The sequence below is a fragment of the Colobus angolensis genome, unplaced genomic scaffold (genome assembly GCF_000951035.1).
Source record: "Colobus angolensis palliatus isolate OR3802 unplaced genomic scaffold, Cang.pa_1.0 Scaffold451, whole genome shotgun sequence".
NCBI classification, from domain to species: domain Eukaryota; kingdom Metazoa; phylum Chordata; class Mammalia; order Primates; family Cercopithecidae; genus Colobus; species Colobus angolensis.
In genome coordinates this window covers 115840-129164 of record NW_012117944.1, presented here as the reverse complement: position 1 = coordinate 129164, position 13325 = coordinate 115840, and the positions used below count along the sequence as shown (strand labels likewise).

The window sequence follows — 13325 nt, the reverse complement described above, 5'->3', positions numbered from 1 at the left end:
ACCTTTTCCCCCCTCCCCAGGCTTCTGCTCACCAGCCAGGCCGAGCCAGGTCCCAATTCTTCTTCAGCCTCCGCACCCCCACCCTATAATCCTTCTATCACCTCCCCTCCTCACACCTGGTCCAGCTTGCAGTTTCATTCCGTGACTAGCCCTCCCCAACCTGCCCAACAATTTCCTCTTAAAAAGGTGGCTGGAGCTAAAGGCATAGTCAAGGTTAATGCTCCTTTTTCTTTATCTGACCTCTCCCAAATCAGGTAGCATTTAGGCTTTTTTTCTTTTTTTTTTTTAAATCAAATATAAAAACCTCGCCCAGTTCATGGCCCATTTGGCAACAACCCTTAGACACTTTACTGTGCTAGACTCAGGGAGGCCAGAAAGCCATCTTATTCTCAATATGCATTTTATTAGCCAATCCACTCCAGACATTAAAAAAGCTCCATAAATTAGATTCTGGCCCTCAAACCCCACAACAAGACTTAATTAACCTCGCCTTCAAGGTATACAATAATACAGAAGAGGCAGCCAAGTGGCAACGTATTTCTGAGTTGCAATTACTTGCCTCCATTGTGAGAGAAACCCCAGCCACATCTCCAGCCCACAAGAACTTCAAAACGCCTAAACTGCAATGGCCACGTGTTCCTCCAGGACCTCCTCCCCCAGGATCCTGCTTCAAGTACTAGAAATCTGGCCACTGGGCCAAGGAATACCTGCAACCCGGGATTCCTCCTAAGCCGTGTCCCATGTGTATGGGACCCCACTGGAAACCGAACTGTTCAATTCGCCCAGCAGCCACTCCCAGGGCCCCTGGAACTCTGGCCCAAGGCTCTCTGACTGACTCCTTCCCAGATCTTCTTGGCTTAGCAGCTGAAGACTGACTCTGCTCGATCACCTCAGAAGCCTCCTGGACCGTCACAGATGCTTTGGGTAACTCTTACAGTGGAGGGTAAGTCCATCCCCTTCTTAATCAATATGGAGGCTACCCACTCCACATTACCTTCTTTTCAAGGGCCTGTTTCCCTTGACACCATAACTGTTGTGGGTATTGACGGCCAGGCTTCTAAACCTCTTAAAATTCTCCAACTCTGGTGCTGACTTGGACAACATTCTTTTATCCACTCCTTTTTAGTTATCCCCACCCGCCCACCTCCCTTATAAAAGGTCGAGACATTTTAAGTAAATTATCTGCTTCCCTGACTATTCCTGGGCTGTAGCCACACCTCATTGCCACCCTTTTCCCCAGTTCAAAGCCTCCTTCACATCCTCCCCTTCCATCTCCCTACCTTAATCCACAAGTATAGGATACCTCTACTCCCTCCTTGGCAACTGATTATGCACCCCTTACCATCCCTTTAAAACGTAATCACCCTCACCCCTCTCAACGCCAGTATGCCATCCCACAACAGATTTTGAGGGGACTAAAGCCTGTTATCACTTGCCTGTTACAGCATGGCCTTTTAAAGCCTATAAACTCTCCTTATAATTCCCACATTTTACCTGTCCAAAAACTGGACAAGTCTTACAGGTTAGTTCAGGATCTGTGCCTTATCAACCAAATTGTTTTGCTTATCCACTCTGTGGTGCCAAACCTGTACACCCTTTTGTCCTCAATAACTTCTTCTGCAACTCACTATTGTGTTCTTGATCTTAAAGATGCTTTTTTCACTATTCCCCTGCACCCCTCATCCCAGCCTCTCTTTGCTTTTACCTGGACTGACCCTGACACCTATCAGCCTCGGCAACTTACCTGGACTGTACTGCCACAGGGTTTCAGGGACAGCCCCCATTACTTCAGTCAAGCCCTTTCTCATGATTTACTTTCTTTCTGTCCATCTGCTTCTCACCTTATTCAATATATTGATGACCTTCTACTTTATAGCCCCTCCTATGAATCTTCTCAACAGGACACCCTCCTGTTCCTCCAACATCTGTTCTCAAAAGGATATCGTGTATCCCTCTCCAAAGCCCAAATTTCTTCCTCATCTGTGACCTATCTCGGCTTAATTCTTCATGAAAACACACATGCTCTCCCTGCTGATTGTGTCCAGCTGATCTCTCAAACTCCTGTCCCCATCACCAAACAACAATTCCTTTCCTTCTTAGGCATTGTTGGATATTTCCGACTCTGGATACCAGGCTTTGCTATCCTAACCAAACCACTTTACAAGTTCACAAAGGGTAACTTAACTGATCCCACAGACCCTAAGTCTTTTCCCCATTCTTCTTTTCAGTCTCTCAAAAAGGCCCTGGAGACAGCTTCCACACTAGCACTCCCCAACTCATCCCATTCTTTTTCCTTACACATAGCTGAAATATGAGGCTGTGCTGCTAGAGTCCTCACACAGGAACCAGGCCCACAACCTGTTGCCTTTCTATCAAAACAACTTGACCTCACAATTCTGGGGTGACCCTCATGTGTGCATGCAGTGGCAACTGCCGCTTTAATACTTCTGGAAGCCCTCAAAATCACAGGCTATGCTCCCCTTACTCTCTACAGTTCCCACAACTTTCAAAATCTATTCTCCTCCTCACACTTGACATATATACTTTCTGCCCCCTGGCTCCTTCAACTGTACTCACTATTTGTTGAATCTCTCACAATTACCATTGTTCCTGGTCCAGACTTCAATCCAGCCTCTCATCTTATTCCTGACACTACATCTAAACCCCATGACTGTATCCCTCTAATCCACATGGCATTCTCCCCTTTTCACCATATTTCCCTCTTTCCTGTTCCTCACCCAGACCACACTTGGTTTACTGATGGTAGTTCTTCCAGGCCCAATTGCCAATCACCGGCAAAGGCAGGCTATGCTATAGTGTCTTCCACATCTATCACTGAGGCTATGGGCCTGCGCCCTTCTGCTACCTCTCAACAAGCTGAACTCATTGCCTTAACTCAAGCCCTCATTCTTGCGATGGAACTACGTGTCGATATCTATAACGATTCCAAGTATGCCTTCCACATCCTTCAACACCATGCTGTTATGTGGGCAGAAAGAGGTTTCCTCACTACATAAGGGTCCTCCATCATTAATACCTCCCTAATAAAAACTCTTCTTAAAGCTGCTCTACTTCCAAGAAAACTGAGGCCATTCACTGCAAAGGCCATCAAAGGGCATCAGATCCCATCGCTCAGGGCAATGCTTGTGCTAATAAGGTATCTAAACAAGCATCTAGCGTTTCAACTTCTGTCCGTATGGCCGGTTTTTCTCCTTCTCATCTTTTCACTTTACATTTCCAGTTTTGCCTTACTCAAGGTCTCTTCTTCCCTGTGGCTCCTCCACCTATACGTGTCTACCTGTTAATTAGTCAGGCACATGTACACTAGTTTTCCTTACCCCCAAAAATCAATTTGCAAATGGGACCCAACAGCTTCCTGTTCCCCTCATGACACCAACACTTCACTACTATTTTGTTTTGTTTTTCTTATTATTAATATAAAAAGACAGGAATATGCCTCGACTAACTCACTGTTGAAAAAGGAGAAATCTGTATATTTTTAAACGAAGAGTGCTTTTTTTACCTAAATCAGTCTGGCCTAGTATATGACCACATAAAAAAACTCAAAGATAGATTCCCAAAACTTGCCAACCAAGCAAATAATTACACCAAACCCCCTTAGGCACTGTCTAATTTGATGTCCTAGGTCCTCCCAATTCTTAGTCCTTTAATATCTGTTTTTCTCCTTCTCTTAGTCAGATCTTGTGTCTTCCATTTAGTTTCTCAATTCATAGAAAACCACATTCAGGCCATCACCAATCATTCTATATGACAAATGCTCCTTCTAACAACCCCACAATATCACCCTTTACCCCCAAATATTTCTTAAGTTTAATCTCTCCCACTCTAGGTTCCCATGCCACTCCTAATCCCGCTTGAAGTAGCCCTGAGAAACGTTGCCCATTATCTCTCCATACCACCCCCCAAAATTTTCACTGCTCCAACACTTCACCACTGTTTTGTTCTGTTTTTCTTATTAATATAAGAAGACAGGAAATGTCAGACCTCTGAGCCCAACTCTGCATGTATACATCCAGATGACCTGAAGCAACTGAAGAACCACAAAAGAAGTGAAAATAGTCAGTTCCTGCCTTAACTGATGACATTCCACCATTGTGATTTGTTCCTGCCCCACCTTAACTGATCAATTAACCTTGTGACATTCCTTCTCTTAGACAATGAGTCTCAGAACCTCCCCACTGAGCACCTTGTAACCCCTGCCCTTGCCCACAAGAGAATAACCCACTTCGATTGTAATTTTCCACTACCTACTCAAATCTTATAAAACTGCCCCACCCCATTTCCCTTTGCTGACTCCTTTTTCGGACTCAGTCCACCTGCACCCAGGTGATTAAAAAGATTTATTGCTCACACAAAGCCTGTTTGGTGGTCTCTTCACATGGACGCATGTGACAGGAACAAAGATACATGAAGATGCTAGCTGCTTAAGAAGAGAAGTGTGAGTGTGTGTGTGTGCATGTGTAAGGACAAAACTGAAAACATTTGAATTACAGCAGATACAGAAAGAAATCTTACCTGAACTTCTTTTGCCTGACTAAAGCAGAACCTCCCAGAAATGCCCCTACCATTATCTCCCTTCAGAGAAGTCCTCATGTAATGGTAATAGGCCTTTTGCCTGATGTGCACAGCATGTCTATATGCCAAGACACTGGGTCGCAGCAGAGGAAGAGGTTTAATTGCAGGGCTGCCAAACCAAAAGATGGAAGGAAACCACAAATCCATTTCCTCAAAGAGTTTGAGGCTGGGGTTTTTAAGGGTTTTGGAGTAGGTGGAAGTGAGAGATCACTAATTGGCTGAAGAATGCAGAGTGAAGTCATGGGACAGAGAGATGAAAAAACAGTATTCTCATGCTGATCAGTTCATCTGTGGGGCTCTTTAAAGTGGATGGTGTCAGCTGTTCTGCTGGAATTCAGGATCTGCATAAACAATTCCTAAACAAAAGCCTTATGATTCTAATGTCAAAGATCTTATCAACGGGAACAATGAGAATGCAAATGGTCAGTATCTCGTGTTCCTGACTTCTGGTTACAAGGAAGTGGGTCGAAGAGTAGCCTGATTAATGCTTACTTATAATTATATTTCTGTCCAGGATTCTTGTTAACTGTGTGAGGATGGCTTCACCCAAACAGGAGATATTCCAAGAAAATTGTGTAAAACTTCATCCAAAGCTTCTATTTATCTTTCCCAAGAGTCATTTGTTTTCCTATAGAAGCCATTTCTCCCTCCTTCTTTTCCCCTATGAGTTGATAAATAAACTTTTATCTCTAGCTCTTCATCAAGCCTCTTCATCTTAATGCTTCCACAAGTTATGAATACAACTTATTTTCTTTCCCCCTGCTAACCTGTCTATAGTTAATTCACAGGCTCCCATCCACTGAACCAAAGTTGGTAGAGGGAAAGTTGTCCCTCCTAATAGCATGTCTGTATATATTTAGAGTGAGAGAGAAGGATGAGAAGAGAATTCTGTCCTGTCACCATCCAGGTAGTCGTGGGAGTTGGGACCTGTGGTTAATATAAAATAAATTTGAACTTAGTTCCTGGTTCCTGCCACAGAGCTCCTAAAACCCTTGAAATTTCCTGAGTGATAGTGTAACCAAACTAAGGGTCAGCCAGTCACTGCTCACTGCTCAAAAGCAAGACTTGCGAGACAAGAGTTGGTGGAAGGAAAAGCAGGCTTATTCAAGAGCCAGAAACCTGAGGACATGGTGGACTAGTGCCTCAAAGACTATTTCAAATTTTTAGGCTAGCTAAAGGGATTTTAAGAAGTAGGAGGCGTGGAAGCTATGAGCAGGAGTGGTGCAGGGTGCAGGTTTGCATGCCTTATTCTGATGGCTATCTTCAGTAATGGATCACCTGGAGGTCTGGCTGGCATCACCATGACTGCAACTAGCTTGTGGATTAACCCCCCTCAGTGATTTTTCTGAGAATGTAGGATTCCACAATCTCAAATTCATGCCTGGTTTATTTCAAGATTAGCCCCTGGATTTCTTAAGCAAGGATATGGCTAGATATTGAATAAAGCAAAGGGTAAGCCTATTCATTCTTGAAGCAGGCTGATTATTCCAGTTACAAACTCCCCATTGCCAATTCCTGTTTCATTTCTATGGGAGATCAGGTGTCAGTTTCTTTCTAGCTACTTCCTGCTGAATGGGGGCATCACTAGAGAGCTGAATAATGGAATTTATTTACCTGGGGTTGGAAGAATTCACGCATTCCTCGACTTATGGAAGTGATTTTTTTTTTACAGCATCATTGACCTGGGAGTTTGGGGCCTTTCCAATCAGGGGAAATGCAATCTTGCAATATCACACATATGGTGCAACAAGAGTATAACCCATAGCAGAGAAGTATATCTATTCCTATAATCATAGCTAGAATTACCAGCAGTTTTTTCCACCAAGTAGGTCCTGATCCAAACCATGAAGATAACCACTGGTTTAGGGATATCGTGGGGTCAGACATAGTATTCATTTGTCTGTGCATGTCTTGAAGGGCTGAGTAGATGTTTTGCAAATTATCTAGGATATACACAAAACGTTTAGTTTCAGTGATGACTCAAGGTCCCTCCCAGCAGCTGTGAGTACATCAAGGGCCATGTGGTTTTGCAAGACTACTTTTCTCATTGTAGTAATTTCAGAGGTTACTAATGAGATGTCCTTAAATGTGTCTTTCAGCACTTGCTATAATTTGTCAGTGCCTCAATATGCCAGATGATGCTTTCTAAGCCTGCTTGGGAGAAAAAAAGGGACAGGAGATCGTCTTACCAAGGGAAAACACATTTGGAAAGTGTTCAGGCTGCCTGGTGGTTTTTGTTAATCAGTCCTGGACCCATGGGAGTCCTAATGTGCATTGCCCTATCCATCCATCAGGTAGACATGGCCAAAGATAAGTTTCACGTAACTATTGAGTTCTGCTGGGGACCAGCCACCAAATTTTGGGTCTGTGTCCAGTCAGTAGTAAACAAGTGTGTCTAATATAGCACTAAAGAATGTTCATATTGATGTAGAGGCATCCAATCCACATTATTAGTAACATTCGGCCAATGATCCTAAGAGTGATTCCTTTATTCCCAACATAAAGGGGCACTTTGGGTTAAGTGACTAATCGTGGAGATCATCCAGAGGTAATTGTCCCAAATTTGACAAAAACTCACCTACCGGGTAATGGTTATTAGTAGCCAAAATCTTAGGGGCCGTCTAGGGAAACTCGTTTAAGAGAGGGACTGCATATTCAGAGGCCCTTTGGATAGTCCAGTTATAATGAAGGGTTTTCCAGGATCTGGGTTCTGAAGCATTATGTTAATGCCAGGCCATTTTTTAAAAATAATACCTTAAGGTACCAAGGCCTTGATTTTCCCATGAACAATTTTTCATAGAGGTTTGTAAATGTATCTAATCAGTTCCCTGCAGGCGTGATACTCACTAAAGTAGCCCAGAAGTGCTAGAGATAGGTAGCAATCCACATACCCAGCAAGTATCTTAGTGTAGACTATCTGCATAATGTTGTGCCCACTGTAGAAATAGACTAGTTTTAGCAGATGTCAAAAAAGTTTACTCATTATGATAAGGACTAACAGAAACTTCATCTTACAGTACAAAAAGATTTTTCTTAAGCAGTAGCTTCAGTTCTCCAGTTGGCTCACAAGTCCAACCAGGTTGATTGTCTGCTGTGTCAGGTTGGGAAGGGGTGATTTTTACCCAAGTGTGATGTATGCATGGATTTGACTCTAACCAGCTTAACAGATGAATGAGTCGTTAAATAAATAGTCGTCTCTACTAAAAATACAAAAATTACACAGTCATGGTGGTACGCATCTGTAATCCCAGCTACTTGGGAGGCTGAGGCAGGAGAATCACTTGAACCCGGGAGGTGGAGGTCACAGTGAGTGAAAATGGCATCACTGCAGTCCAGCCTGGGTGACAGAGCAAGATTCTGTCTCCAAAACAAACAAACAAACAAACAAACAAAAATTCTTAGCTTTAGTTTGGTAGGGTTTTCCCCTGGGACTATGGCCCACGACTCTGGAGGAGGCGGCGCTTTCTTGACTTGGGTGTGATAGGTCCATCCTTTTTCTGCTGTCTGGACTGCGGTTTCAGTTGTTGGGAGCACTAGGTAAGGTCCTTCCCAGGCCAGTTCAAGCTTTTCCTCCTTCCAGTTTTTGATGAGGACATAATCCCCAGGCTAATGTTGATGTACTGGGAACTCCAGGGGTGGTACCTGTGCTGAAAGACCTTTAGTTCTAAGGGAAGAGAAAGTGGAAGATAAACCAAGTACATAATGTCTGAGAAATCGATCTTTTGTTTCGAACGTGGAAATGTCAGCAGGAGTGTTTATAAATAGGGCAACCCATATAGCATCTCATATGGGGGTAGGCCAACATCTTTTTGAGGGATGGTTCAGATTCCTAACAAGACAATGGGAAGGCATTTAGTCCATGGCAACTGAGTCTCTAAGACTAATTTGGTTAAGTGACTCTTCAGAGTTTGATTTATTCTTTCTACTCTTCCTGATGAAGGTGGGTGCCAAGGAGTATAATATTGCCACATTATGTCTAGTGCTTGGGCTAATTTCTTAACGATATGTGCAGTGAAATGGGTTCCATTATTTGAATTAATATTTTCAATTTATTTACCCAGATCCATTGGAGGAACCACTATCTATGGCAGCTATAGTCTTATGAAATGTATTTCTGAAGTAATAAGACTTGCAAACCAAAATTACTCCTTGATCCACGGGCTGCAGAACTGCAGAATAGACATTGTGTGAGCAGGCATGGAAACTATGGAAACTAATATCTTTGAATACCTCCATCAGAGGCCTTAGGTAGCCAGGTGCATTGCCAATCAGCAGTAGTATTTTGAAAGGAATCGTTTTTTTCTGAGGAGGTCTCAATAATGAATTTAAAATATTCAGTAAACCATGATGTAAACAGATGTGCTATCATTGGGACTTTGTTGTTCCATTTATAGACAGGCAAAGTAGATTCAGCATAATTCCTAAGGGCCCTAGGATTTTCAAATGATACATGAGCACTGGCTTCAACCTGAAGTCTTCAGTGGCAGTTGTCCCCTAACAAGAGAGTTGGCCTGTCCTCTGAAGCTCTGAAGCCAGGCACTGACTCCTCCTCTTTATCTATGGGAGTCCCAGATGGCACCTTCTTCCAGTATAAAGCTGTCTCATCTACACTGAAAATCTGTTGTTTAGTGTGGCCACCTTCATCAATGATCTTATCTAGAGCTTCAGGAGAACTTGCTGCAGCTTCTCCTCTGAACTTGCTGCTTCATCCTTCACTTTTATGTTATGGAACGACTTCTTTCCTTAAACCTCATGAAGCAACTTGTGTTGGCTTACAACTTTTCTTCTGTAGCTTCCTCACCTCTCTCAGTTTTCACAGAATTAAAAGGCCTTATCTGGATTTGGCTTTGGCATAAGGGAATGTTGCGGATGGTTTGGTCTATCCAAACCACTGAAATTTTCCCCATATCAACAACAATAAGGCTGTTCTGCTTTCTCATCACTCGTGTGTTCACTAGAGCGGAACTTTCAATCTCCTTCAAGAACTTTTCCTTTGCATGCGCAACTTGACTAACTGGCTCAAGAGCCTATGGCCTATCCTGGCTTTTGACATGCCTTCCTTACTAAGCTTGATCATTTCTAGATTTTTAAAGTAAGAGACATGTGACTCTTCTTTTCACTTGAACAGGTAGAGGTCATTGTAGGGTAACTAAATGGCTCAGGGAATAGGGAGGCCTAAAGATAGGAAGATGGGGAAGGCTCCAGTCAGTGGAGCAGTCAGAACACACACACTTATCAATCAAGTTTGCCATCTTCAGTTTGCAGCACCCCAAAATAATTATAATAGTAACATCAAAGATCACTGATCACAAATCACTGTCAGATATAGTCATGGAAAAAGTTTGAAATATTCTAACAATTACCAACATATGACACATAGAAGCACCAAATGCTGTTGAAAAAATGGCGCTGACAGATTTGCTTGATGCAGGGTTGCCATAAGCCTTCAACTTGTAAAAAACACAGTATCTGCCAAGTGCAGTAAAGGGAAGAGCAACAAAACGAGGTGCACCTGCACAACCAATGCCCAACTGTGCTTACTGCATGAAGGAAAATGTTTCAAAGGTATCATAACTTTTTAGTCTGGAAATCTGAATGATACTTTACTTTTTCACAGTGAGCATGTATTCATGAGGAGCTTAGACAACTAAAAAAGTAAAGTTGTGGCCGGGTGCGGTGGCTCACGCCTGTAATCCCAGCTCACTGGGAGGCCGAGGCGGGCAGATCAGGAGGTCAGGAGATCGAGACCATCCTGGCTAACATGGTGAAACCCCGTCTCTACTAAAAATACAAAAAGTTAGCCGGGTGTGGTGGCGGGCGCCTGTAGCCCCAGTTACTCTGGAGGCTGAGGCAGGAGAATGGCGTGAACCCGGAAGGCAGAGCTTGCAATGAGCCAAGATCATGCCACTGCACTCCAGCCTGGGTAACAGAGCAGGACTCCATCTCAAAAAAAAAAAAAAAAAAAAAGTTAAGTTGTATTTGAATGCATGTGGGCTACAACTAAAAAGGAACGTGAAGTAACACAGTTATATAACAGTGGAAAGATGTATGGATCTAACTCTGTGTCATATTTAGATTTTCTAGTAAATGGGTGTAGGAACAGAAGGAGAGACAGAGTTAGATAAAAGGTATAGGCTTTGCTGCTTCGAGGCCTTGGTGCTGATTAGAGGTGTGATTGCATTCATGGTAGTAGGGATGAATGTCACGAACTGCTGCGTGTTCTGCTGGTGAGCTTCACTGCAATACTGTGCTAACCAGTGAGAATAAGCCTGCAGCGCAGCCAGGGACTGAGCACGCACATCAATGAGGTTGGGTTTCAATACTGATGGCACTACAGTTTCAATGTTGTACAATTTTCTTTTTTTTTTTTTGAGATGGAGTCTCGCTCTCTTGCCCAGGCTGGAGTGCAGTGGTGCGTTCTCGGCTCACTGCAACCTCTGCCTCCCGGGTTGAAGTGATTCTCCTGCCTCAGCCTCCCCAGTAGCTGGTACTACAGGCATGTGCCACCTTGCCCAACTAATCTTTTGTATTTTTAGTAGAGACGGGATTTCACCATGTTAGCCAGGATGGTCTCGGTCTCCTGACCTTGTGATCCACCTGCCTCGGCCTCCCAAAGTGCTGGGATTACAGGCATGAGCCACTGTGCCCAGCTCAAAGTTGTATAATTTTATCTGAGATCCATACAGAGTAACTTTGACCAATCTCTCCACAACTGTGAGGGCATCATTGAACCGTGCAGCCAACACATGCCTGATAAAGTACTCTGCCAGGTAGCCCACGGCCTGCAGCAGGGAGCTCAAGTCTCTCAGGGAGCAGTTCAGCCATCGGCAGTCTTTCTCCGCGGTATTGTTCCACCTCTGTCCTGACACTGAAGTAACTATAAATTGCTGTAATCTCAAATAAACTTCTAAATTATCCTGAAGAACTGGGAATGGTGTGGAGAAGGCGTGCATGGGCAGGAGCTCCATCACTTTGTGCACCACCTCCAAGCTCTGCTGTAAGCAGCGCTGTCACTCTGTCTGCTGGTAGTCATTCAGAGTCTTGTCATCCAAATCCTCCAGCTGGGCCTGGTTGTATCTGAACTGGATTTGATTCAACACCTCTGTAAGGAGGATCACCAGGGCGTCTTCATACCTGTTGAGAACTGCTTTCTTGTCTCCAAGACGACTTTTAATTTTATTTGTCAGATAGTCCAAAAAGAGCGTCCAGACATCCAAACAAGAGAATTAACCTTCATGAGTAGGCTGATGAAACATGTACTTGAACAAAAGTGTCAAAAACCCCACCACGGGGAACTGGGAGTAAGACTCGATTCTTCTTAGGTGAACACTCACAAAGAGCTGAAGAAAGTCGTTAAACTTCTCGAGCTCTTCTAGCCTGCTCTTCACTGTGTGGGCATTGTTATCCTTGGTGATTTTCTGCAGGAGGCAGAAAGTCTGCTGGAACATATACAGTAAATACTCCTCGAATTCCATAGGCACACAGTTCTTGGACATGAGTTCCTTGATGCAGGACATGACCAGGACCCCCAGCCAGCTCTGCTCCTGAACCCAGACACAGTTCTGGCTGCTGCCATTAACTGACACCATCTTTCTGGCCTGAATGTCACAGCCAAATCGTGCCAAGTGGAAGATGGTGGTAAGGAGGGATGGGGTGATGCTGGCAGACAGAGGAATTCAACTGAAGAGATGGGCCAGGCACTCCAAGGCCAGGGAACAGATATACTCACTCACCACATCAAGGATGGGAATTGGCTGATTCAACAGTTTGGCTGAACTAGGAGTCTGCAACAGGTTACTCAGTAAGTCACCACTTTCTCCTGAGGTTGGGGATGGTGGTGGAGTGGCAGCAGTAACACTGTGTTTGTCCCAGACAGTCTCCAAGATATCTGTCAGTAGCCCAAGCACTGTCTGCGCCTGGTCCAGTAGCCGCTTCCGCAACTCCTCCTTCCCAGCCACACTGAGGTCCTCACGGGGACAAGCCAGCTCTTCTGGAGTTGTCTTCAACATGATCGGCCCAAGGGTGTTGTCACAGGGGAGTGGTTCAACTGCAAAATGTTAGTAAAAAAGTCATGGTAGACCATGGGCCAATCCTGACGTTCAATATCAACAATAACTTTGCAGAGCTTGTTCCGGATAAAGGAAGGTAAGATTTTATGGTGAGCCACAAGGAGTTTGGGCAGGCAGCTATGGATTTCCATCTCATCCTGAGATGGGACCCCAAGCCACATTTTATTGATCAGATTCTCAAAAACTGTTAAACTGTTCATCATTACATAGTCATTCCTAGTGCTGGAGAGAAAGTACAGGCAGAATCTCCAGGCTCCTATTTGCTAGGCAAAGTTATTAAGAAGTTCCTCTATCTCATGTTTTCTTTCATTGGTTGTACAACTGTGAAAAACTCCTGTCAGCAGACTTTCCAATGCCCTGAGAGAGGCTTCTTCAGATGCCATGCTGGCCGGGGAGGGGGCGGCTCAGATGAGCTGGCTCTTAGGCTTTGGACACGTCCCACTCACACAGTTCAGGTCATGGTCCAGGCAGACTAGGGAAGTCCCCCACCCATGCAAAGACAACCCCTTCCCCACCGGGCCCCGAGGGGATCCTCTAAAAAGGGCAGGGCCGCCCGGGTCGCCTCGTGGGGGCCCCCGACACAATTCATCCAGACCCACCCGCCCCTTCCCAAGGAAACTGAAAAAGTAGGAAATGGGGCTCGCATGCCGGCGAGGAGGG

General features: G+C 44.4%; 1 protein-coding gene and 1 pseudogene across 1 annotated transcript in view; one reads left to right on the top strand and one right to left on the bottom strand.

The window, feature by feature from the left end:
- Positions 1-10676: 10676 nt before the first annotated feature.
- LOC105523163 lies at positions 10677-13063 on the bottom strand (annotated as a pseudogene).
- The window catches only part of LOC105523139 (epididymal secretory protein E3-alpha), a 27088-nt gene continuing 25979 nt past the window's right edge, over positions 12217-13325 (top strand). The window contains exon 1 of the mRNA XM_011957899.1: positions 12217-12397. The gene's annotated coding sequence lies outside the window, so the exon portion shown is untranslated. The remainder of the gene's footprint in view (positions 12398-13325) is intronic.